Source organism: Haplochromis burtoni, unplaced genomic scaffold (assembly GCF_018398535.1).
Source record: "Haplochromis burtoni strain Fernald_Lab_line unplaced genomic scaffold, NCSU_Asbu1 Contig_838, whole genome shotgun sequence".
NCBI classification, from domain to species: Eukaryota; Metazoa; Chordata; class Actinopteri; order Cichliformes; family Cichlidae; genus Haplochromis; species Haplochromis burtoni.
This window is the reverse complement of record NW_024583199.1, coordinates 101,000-110,002: the sequence shown is the minus strand read 5'-3', so window position 1 is coordinate 110,002 and position 9,003 is coordinate 101,000. Positions and strand designations below refer to the sequence as shown.

The 9,003-nt window shown below is 46.8% G+C and overlaps 1 long non-coding RNA gene across 1 annotated transcript; it reads right to left on the bottom strand.

Annotated features, from left to right (window-relative positions):
- Window positions 1-1,771: 1,771 nt before the first annotated feature.
- Window positions 1,772-2,805, bottom strand: LOC121812800. Its single transcript, XR_006053334.1, has 3 exons — window positions 2,623-2,805; window positions 2,324-2,542; window positions 1,772-2,232 (listed from the first exon to the last, which is right to left on the bottom strand). It is a non-coding gene; the product is annotated as an uncharacterized LOC121812800 (long non-coding RNA).
- Between the last annotated feature and the right edge of the window lie 6,198 nt (window positions 2,806-9,003).

Sequence of the window (9,003 nt, the reverse complement as noted above, 5' to 3'; positions counted from 1 at the left end):
GCAGTCTTCCACTCGTCGCCCTCCCGTATGCGGACAAGGTGGTATGCATTCCTCAAGTCCAACTTAGAGAAGACAGTGGCCCCGTGGAGGGGTTCGAAAGCTGAACTGATCAAAGGCAGGGGATACCTGTTCCTAACCGTGATTGCATTAAGGCCCCTATAATCAATGCACGGCCGGAGCGACGCATCCTTTTTAGAAACAAAAAAGAAACCAGCCGCCACCGGTGAGGAAGAAGGACGAATGAGACCGGCCGCCAGCGAATCCCGGACGTACGTCTCCATAGTCCCCCTCTCCGAACGGGACAGGTTATAGAGACGGCTGGAGGGCAGAGGGGCACCCGGGAGGAGATCAATTGCACAGTCATAGGGCCGATGAGGAGGCAGCGACAGAGCCCTGTCTTTGCTGAACACTTCTTGTAGATCATGATATTCAGGAGGGACAGAGGTAAGGTCAGGGGGGGAGACAACCACGGAGGAGAAACAAAAGCCCCCGAGGGCAGCGCTGACTTTAAACAGTTGGCGAGACAAAACAAACTCCAACTCGCTACTTTCTTCCCTGCCCAGTCAATGTGTGGATTGTGCTTCTGCAACCACGGAAAACCAAGGATCACTGGCACGTCCAGGGAAGAGGTGGCAAAGAGAGTTATGTCTTCCTGATGATTACCTGACGTGACTAACTTGACAGGCGCGGTCCGGTGAGTGATCATCGCGAACACCTCATTATTCAGAGCGGCGGCCGGGATCGGAGGCTCGAGCGGAATGAGGGGCAAATTGAACGATTTAGCCACCGCAGCATCTATCAAATTCTGCTCCGACCCGGAGTCAACGAGAGCACGGAGAGAATGAGCCTTAGTACCAGACATCAACGAAACCGAAAGCAAAAAACGGGGTTTATCACTCTTAAAAACACTGCCCACCCGTAACCCCGGACTTACCGGCGGGCCACGCCTTTTGGCCGGACTGGGCAAACAGCGATGCGATGGCCGCTTCCTCCGCAGTAGAAGCACTCTCCGGCTCGGAAACCGCCCGCTCGGGTGAGGCGCCCGTCTCATCTCAGTCTCCGGTGCACATCTTTCGTCTCCTTTAAAACCTGCCACCGACCGACCGCGGGCCATTGCGGCGGCGCGGCGAGGCTTTCCCATAGAGCATTCCGTCGAAGCCGTCCCACGGTGGCCAGGGGAATGATAGGAGATCAGAGACGAGACGGACGGATGATGTCACCGGAAGCGACGGGGGTAACGCCGAAATGGCCGCGGGTCAAAACAGAGACGGAGAGGGTTTGGACCGCCTCTCAGCGTCTCTCTCCCTCAGTCGACTATCGATCCTGAGAGCAAGAGAGGCAAGCGCTTCAAACGTGGCCGGCTCGTCGTGTACAGCCAGCTGATCCTTCAGTTGTTCGGAAAGGGACGCTAGGAAAATACCCCGCAGCGCAGCATCCGGCCAACCCGCTTCAACAGCAGCGGTGCGGAACTCGATCGCATATTCCGCAACGCTGCGTTTTCCCTGGCGGAGTCCCAACAGCCTCTTAGCTGCAGTACCCTCAGAGATCGGGTGAGCGAACGTAGCCTTGAATTCCTTGAGGAAGTCCTCATAGGAACACGAGGCAATAGGATGAGAAAACAAAAACGCCTCAGCCCACGCAAGCGCCTTACCCCTAAGCAACCCAACAAAATGGGAAATCTTGGCAGCATCATAGGAAACGCGTGCGGCGTGCGATTGACGAACAACGACCACTGAAACAGGAACCCTCCACACAGCCCCAGCTCTCCGTGAAAAGGCTCCGGTGGAGGGGAAGAGATGCCCCGATAAGCCGATTCAGGACGCGCAACGGCGGGTGCAGGCAACGGTCCCGGCTGACTAGGGAAAACGGGCGGATTAGGCTCCCTGATTTCTGACAACCGGGTAAGTAACTCCTCCTGTTTTTCACTGATAGCATTACACTGGTCCATTAAGGACGACAAAGTCTGTTCATGCCGTCCTAACACCGCGCCCTGTTTGTTAATGGCGGCGCGAATTGGGTCCGCTGAGTCCATTAGTGGCCAGTTCGTTCTGTCACGAGCGAGAATGCGGTGGACTCAAGAGCAGACTCAATTTGCTTAGAACTGTGTATGATTTATTGAAAAGAACAAAACGTGAACGGAACTGGGTTTAACAGAAACATATGCAGTAACTAAAGGAAATCCGTGGGCGGAGAAACCGGCGTAGAGCACGGGGAGACTTCTAACGGGAACTTCTGTAAACACAGGGGAGAGATGTTACTGAATGGGGAAAATAACGAGTAAGGGAAAAAGGTACGGAGTGCCAGTGAATGGTCTTGGGCTTACTTGGAGACCCTAGTTATTAGACAGGGAAAAGGCTGCCATGGGTGTAATCCAGAGAGGGTCAAGAGTGGAAAGTCCGGTCCAGATTCCGAGGAGGTGGAGCATACAGACTGAAGGGCAGGCTGAGGAGAAGTGGAGTATATAATCCTCGGGTTCCGAGCTGATGGGAGAACAGGATGAAGACCAAAACAGCACTACTGGTGAGTGCGATGGGTGGAGAATCTGAAGAATACAGGAAACAAAAACATATTAACCCAAGGTCCAGACATACAGAGTCAGAGCTCAGAGGAGGCCGAGTTTACCACAGATGGTAGCAGGACGAACTGGCGAGGAGTAGCAGGCCGTGCTGGCTTAAAAACCCTCTAGGTGGAGCCCCGGAGATTGACAACAGGTGATGAGCTGGCCAACTCCACTCCCAGGGACAAATGACAGGAAACTGGACCACGCCCAACCAGACACTCCCACAGCATATGACAGCACACTCCAAAGACGCTAAACGTCACAAATCTCTCACATCTCAAAACTCGCTCTCTCTCTCTTTCTGCTTTCTCTCTCTCTCTCTCTGTCACTCCTAAAACTTCCCTCTGTTTTTTGGTTTGCTCATAAGCAGAGCGTGCTCGCTGCGCTGTCCTTAGACAATAAACATGACGAAACTATTGAGGAAAAAACACTGGATATATATTGTTTATCATGACTCTGGTTTTACGTGGCCTATCAACACAATTTATAAACTGGTATATGTCACCTTGTTGCTTTGTCTTTAAGGGTCATGTGATTGTCTTACCACGACTACTTTATTCTTCCTCAGTCAAACAGCAGCACTCATGCGATTGTTTTGCCCCCTTAGCTCCAGGTTTTATGCTAGACCAGGGGTCAGCAACCCAAGGCAGGGGTTAACAAGGGTTAACTGATGACACGACCATAACTGGACTGGCCATCGGGCATACCGGGCATTTGCTTGGTGGGCCAATGATTTTTTTATTTTATTTTTTGTAACGGTATAAACAATGAAAGGTGGTGGATTGGCCAGATGCTGGCCGATGTGTAAAAATAACTCAGTTGTTTGGTGGTGGCTATGGTCGGAGCTTCACAGTTCAGACATGGAGGCCAGCAGGTGGATGAGGGAAAGGGGAGGCAGGAGGAGCAGAGACCCGAGGCGGCCACCGGTCCGAGTGTCAGGTGAACTGAACTTCAGGTAAGAAGTTATGACCTGCAGTCTATCTGGGTCAGATATAGAACCAAGTTTAGGTGGAGTTTATTTTCGTTGTGCTGACTTTTTACAGTCAGTTACAATAACTCGTATGCGTACTAGCTAGCATGACGGAGTTGCAAGATTACAGGCCGTGGCACTGACCTCCCACATCATGAAGATCCTGGAAAGACTCATCCTTGACCAGCGCGACCTCATAGTCAGACCACATCTGGATCCCCTTCAGTTGCTATCAGCCTCGTCGAGCTGAGGACCCATCATCTACCTCTCAGTCGTGTCTACACCCATCTGGACCAGCCGGCGAGCACTGTGAGGGTCATGTTTTTCTGACTTTTCCAGTGCATTTCAAACCATCAGGCCGACCTCTCCTGGGTGATAAGCTTAGCAGCGATGTCAGGTGGATGTGTCTCTGGTGTCCTGGATTGTTGATTACTAACAGGAAAGACCACAATTGTACGTCACCACAGTGTGTGTCTACAGTGATGCAACACAGGGGCACCACAGGGGACAGTCCTCCCCCTTCCTCTTCACCTCTACACCACAGACTTCAGCCACTGCACAGAGACCTAGCATCTTCAGAAGTTTTCTGATGACTCTGCGGTGGTTGGATGCATCAGCAGGGATGATGAGACAGAGTACCGGGCTGTGGTCGACTCCTTTGTCACGTGGTGTGAGCAGAATCATCTGCAGCTCAACGTGGCAAAGACCAAGGAACTGATCGTGGACTTCAGGAAGACCAGGAAACACTTGACCCCTGTTTCAATCCAGGGGGTCAGTGTTGACATTGTGGAGGACTATAAATACCTTGGAGTTCACATTGACAATAAACTGGACTGGGCTAAAAACACCACAGCACTTTACAGGAAGGGCCAGAGTCGTCTCTATTTTTTGAGGCGACTGAGGTCCTTCAACATCTGCCAGAAAATGCTGAGGATTTTCTATGAGTCTGTTGTGGCCAGTGCGATCCTCTATGCTGTTGCATGCTGGGGGAGCAGGCTGAGGGTCGCAGATGCCAACAGACTCAATAAACTATCCGTAAGGCCAGCAATGTTGTGGGGATGGAGCTGGACTCCCTCAAGGTGGTGTCGGAGAGGCGGATGTTGTCCAAAGATAAAGACAATGTTGGATAACACCTCCCACCCACTCCATGACATGCTGGTCAGTCACAGGAGCACGTTCACGTTCAGTACGCATATGTATCGAACAATACAACATTTGATTTCAATTCTTCTGACAGCGTCTTTTGAGTCTGAATCGTGTTGATATGCCTTGCGTCGCGCACTGACGCTCCGCTAGTCAGAAGAGCAGAACTGCGCGGTAGCTTCTTAGCAGGCAATTGATCTCATCGTGGAAATTTTGTTATGTACGTGCCCTAGTAGAGTCGACTAAACAGAGTGCACCTGCTCAATCATGTGTACAGTGTTAGCGCTTAGCGACTGTTGCCGTCTAGCATGCCGAGCATCGCGGATCGTCGGAATGCCGGTGTCGAAGGTCATCCAGATCTGACGTGAAACAACGAATACGCACATTACGACATTAGTCAAAGAAAACACAAGATGTATTAGCGAGCTTAGACAGGAGACTATCTTAGCTAATAGCCCGAGAGCGTAGTAAGCTTTGAACATTTCCGAACTCTCTTTCCAAAGATGAGTGTTCATCTAAGGCGCAATATCGTAGCCCGAGCCGAGAGCGATTTATCGGCAAAATTATTTCCCTGCCCTCGGCTATGAAAATTCAAGCTTGCATTCTCATGTACGTATTATTCATTGCATCGTGGCCGTCTTGTGACATTTGAAGTGCTTGATTTGCTTGTTTTGTTCATTGTGTGACGTATAGAACGCACTGACGTGAGATGAAATGGACAATCTTGAATGCTTTTACTGCCTGCAACAGACAGTAATCCCAGCGTTAACTAGAGTGATCCGAATCGCTGCTGTGAGGCGTGTAAAAGCATTTCAGTTCTGCTGAGCCAAATAAGACAGGTCAGGGTGAAGAAGTGACAGCCAAAGAAAAGCTTACCACAAAACGGAGAAGTTATGACAAATCAGACTATAAGGCAAAAAGAAAGTGCAGCTTTATGGTTTCATGGACAAAAGAATTTCTGTGGCTGCAATATGAGAGCTAAATAACCAGGGCTGCACATAAGTGGTCCGCAGGTGCGCATTCGCTGTCAAAATAAAAAACACGCACAAGGGTTAGGGTTAAATTTAAAAACTGTACTTTTGAGTTAAAATATATATTTATAATTTTAATAAATGACAAATTAAAAAGCATGAACATTTTTTTGTATCGAAAAAATATCGAACCGTGACACCAAAGTATCGACCGAACCGAACCGTGAATTTTGTGTATCGTTGCACCCTAATATATATATATATATAATTATTATAGATATATATATATATATTATATTGTTATTCTGTACGTATTTTTCGTTAATTGGTTATGAACGTCAAAAAAACATTTCCCGGGACTCAGTATTCTAGATTGACGAGTTTCTATACAGCTGGGTGGGTGCTATGATGTTACGAGTGAACTTTATTTTGTTCATAAGGTTATTAGTAGAGTTGCCAACCGTCCCCTAACAAACGGAATCGTCTCGTATTCAGAGAAAATATTACGCGTTTCGATGAGGTGAAAAGGAACAGTTTGTCCCGAGATTCAGCTAGAATGAAAAAGACACAAAGCTGCGAGTTATTCGTGTCTTTGCTGCACAGCTGCCCTTCTTCTCTCATTCTCTCCCCTCCCTCTCCTGTCTACTTCAATCATGAAACTGATCAATGATCAGCTGATCGGCTCTCTTGTTTGTTTATCGCCACTTTGCGCCAGAAAGAGGAAACCAGCGGATGTCGCGTAAACAACAGCAGCACGTTTAAGCTTGATCAGCTGTTGTTAGAATTTATTTAATATTAATTTCTAGTATCAGCTGATGTTTGCTGGAGCCACAGCTGTAAAGCTGCTGGTCATGATAGTGGTTTGGTATCTGGTGAGAGGGAAACATGAAGATGAAACCAGGAGATGTCCTTACTGAATCATCAGAGCTGAACAGGTGATGGAGAAACAGGTTTACCTTTTAGGTGACATGAATGAGTTGAAGGGAAGTTATGAACTGTTTCTGAGAGACAAATAACACCAGGATCCTTTTTTAGGTAGCTGACAGCTGGTAACTGTGCAGGGGCGGGTCTAGCAAAGTGTTGCCAGGGGGCGCAGGTAGGGCATTAACAGGGAGAGGGGGGCACAAAGAAATACTTTTCTTTCTTATTCTCATTTAAAATGTCTATCTTTTAAAAAATAATTATCTGAATCTTACAACCAAAGTTTTTATCTGATGTAAAATGTATAGAAATCAATATATACCAACACACTGTCATTGTTTTCATTCAAGGCTTTATGGCTTTAATACCGTGGGCGATCGGTCTCTAGTCAAAATGCCCGGGCTGTTTTTTGTCCCAGTCCAGCCCTGGGCAGACACGCAGTGACATTAATCTGAGAAGGTCGCATTAAAAAATCAAATGGCCGCACCAGCGGTGCACATCGCAAATTAGCTCGCATAGACACATTAGTTGTGCGCTTCTTAATGACGGTATCTTAGCTAACAACCCCAACTACCAGATTCAACTTGTAATTGGCTAAAAATAACTTCGCCTACTCGGTGAGAGGGACGTTGCTAGCTGGCAGTTTTTTCAAGCGAATGTTGAAATTTCACATTCCAACACTTCAAAATGCTTCAGCAGCTGTTCGCTCAGCGCAGCATCAGCACCGTCGGAAATACACGGATACAGTGGGGCAAAAAAGTATTTGTCAGCCAGATGTGAGTTCCCACTAAAATGATTAGGGGGCTGAATAATTACCACACCCCACTTTGCAGTTATTTATTTGTAAAAAAAATGTTTGGAATCATGTATGATTTTCGTTCCACTTCTCACGTGTGCACCACTTTGTGTTGGTCTTTCACGTGGAATTCCAATAAAATTGATTCATGTTTGTGGCTGTAATGTGACAAAATGTGGAAAAGTTCAAGGGGGCCGAATACTTTTGCAAGCCACTGTATTTACTGAGAATATTAGTGACATGTTTAATACTTATTTTAACCGCTGTGTATAATACTTGAGTTAGCAAGTAACGATGTACAAAAACTTTGTTACTGTAGGCCTACTTATGTACAGTTTTCAGGCATCTGTACTTCACTTGAGTAGTTTTTTTCTGACCACTCTTTACTTTCTATTCCTTACATTTTTAAAACAGGCTCATTACTTTTGCTTTAACAAATTTGAGGGGGGTGATTATTTCATGTGTATAAAAAGAGATGACATGTGTCAAAGTATGGGGCTAAAAGTGGGACAGTGTTTTTTGTTTTTATCTTTTTTTGCCACAACACACTCACAGTGTGTTGCTAGCTAAAGGTCCAGCTGCTATATTGCACATAGAGAGCAAAGAAAGAGAAGTAACTTCACTCAGAGATGGAAAAAGATAAGAAAGATAGAAGAGAAAAGGAAGAAGATTGGTTAGATTTAAAGGAAAGGACTGCTCAGTTGAATTTGATTATGTTGCATCTTCCTTTTTGTTGGAGCTCAATTCCAGTTCAAGTTAAACCAGCTATTGGAGGAGAGATGCTCCTATGTTAGCGGTTATACATTTTGAGAAAAGAGAATGTACTTCTATCTGATTAAACAAAAATCGTTGAGAATCTTGGTTTAGACTTTTGCCCCCCGTTATTGGAGGATGGGTTGCGTTCTTCTTCTCCTCCATGGGGCGATCGTGGCTCAAGAGTTGGCAGTTCGTCTTGTAACCAGAAGGTTGCCGGTTCAAGCCCCGGCTCCGACAGTCTCGGTCGTTGTGTCCTTGGGCAAGACACTTCACCCAGTGTCCAGTGTGCCTCGCCTCTGTCAGTGCGCCTCAGGGCAGCTGTGGCGACAATGTAGCTTGTAGCTTGTATGTGTGAATGGGTGGATGACTGAAAGCACTTTGGGGTCCTTAGGGACTAGGAAAGCGCTATACAAATACAAGCCATTTACCATCAGTTACAGCTTCACCTTGGAATGGACACATACACTTATCCTGAACCTGTTTGCACCTAAGGTATAGCATCTATCTGTGAGAGCTACTGTTTCTTGACTCCCACATTCCTGCACACAGTCTTTTACTAAGTCTGAAAACAGCTCTCAGTCATATGAATCCCTGGGCTATGGCCCATGTCGCTTATATCAAAAACTACCACTGACTAAAAATGTAAAGCTTACATGTAAGTCCTCGTGTTTTTGATTTAGATATTGAGTCTGTATATGTGACACTGAGTAAAGTATATTACACAGGGAAGTTGGGACAATGCCAGCAGAAACAGTTTATATGTTTTCCAGTCACCCTTCAGGAAAGGAAACAAATGTTGAACGTTGTTCAGTAGGAATCCTGCTGGTCTGACAAGTTTTTTTTTTTAAGAGAGAGATAGTTACTTTGCTTGACAGTGTAACAAGTG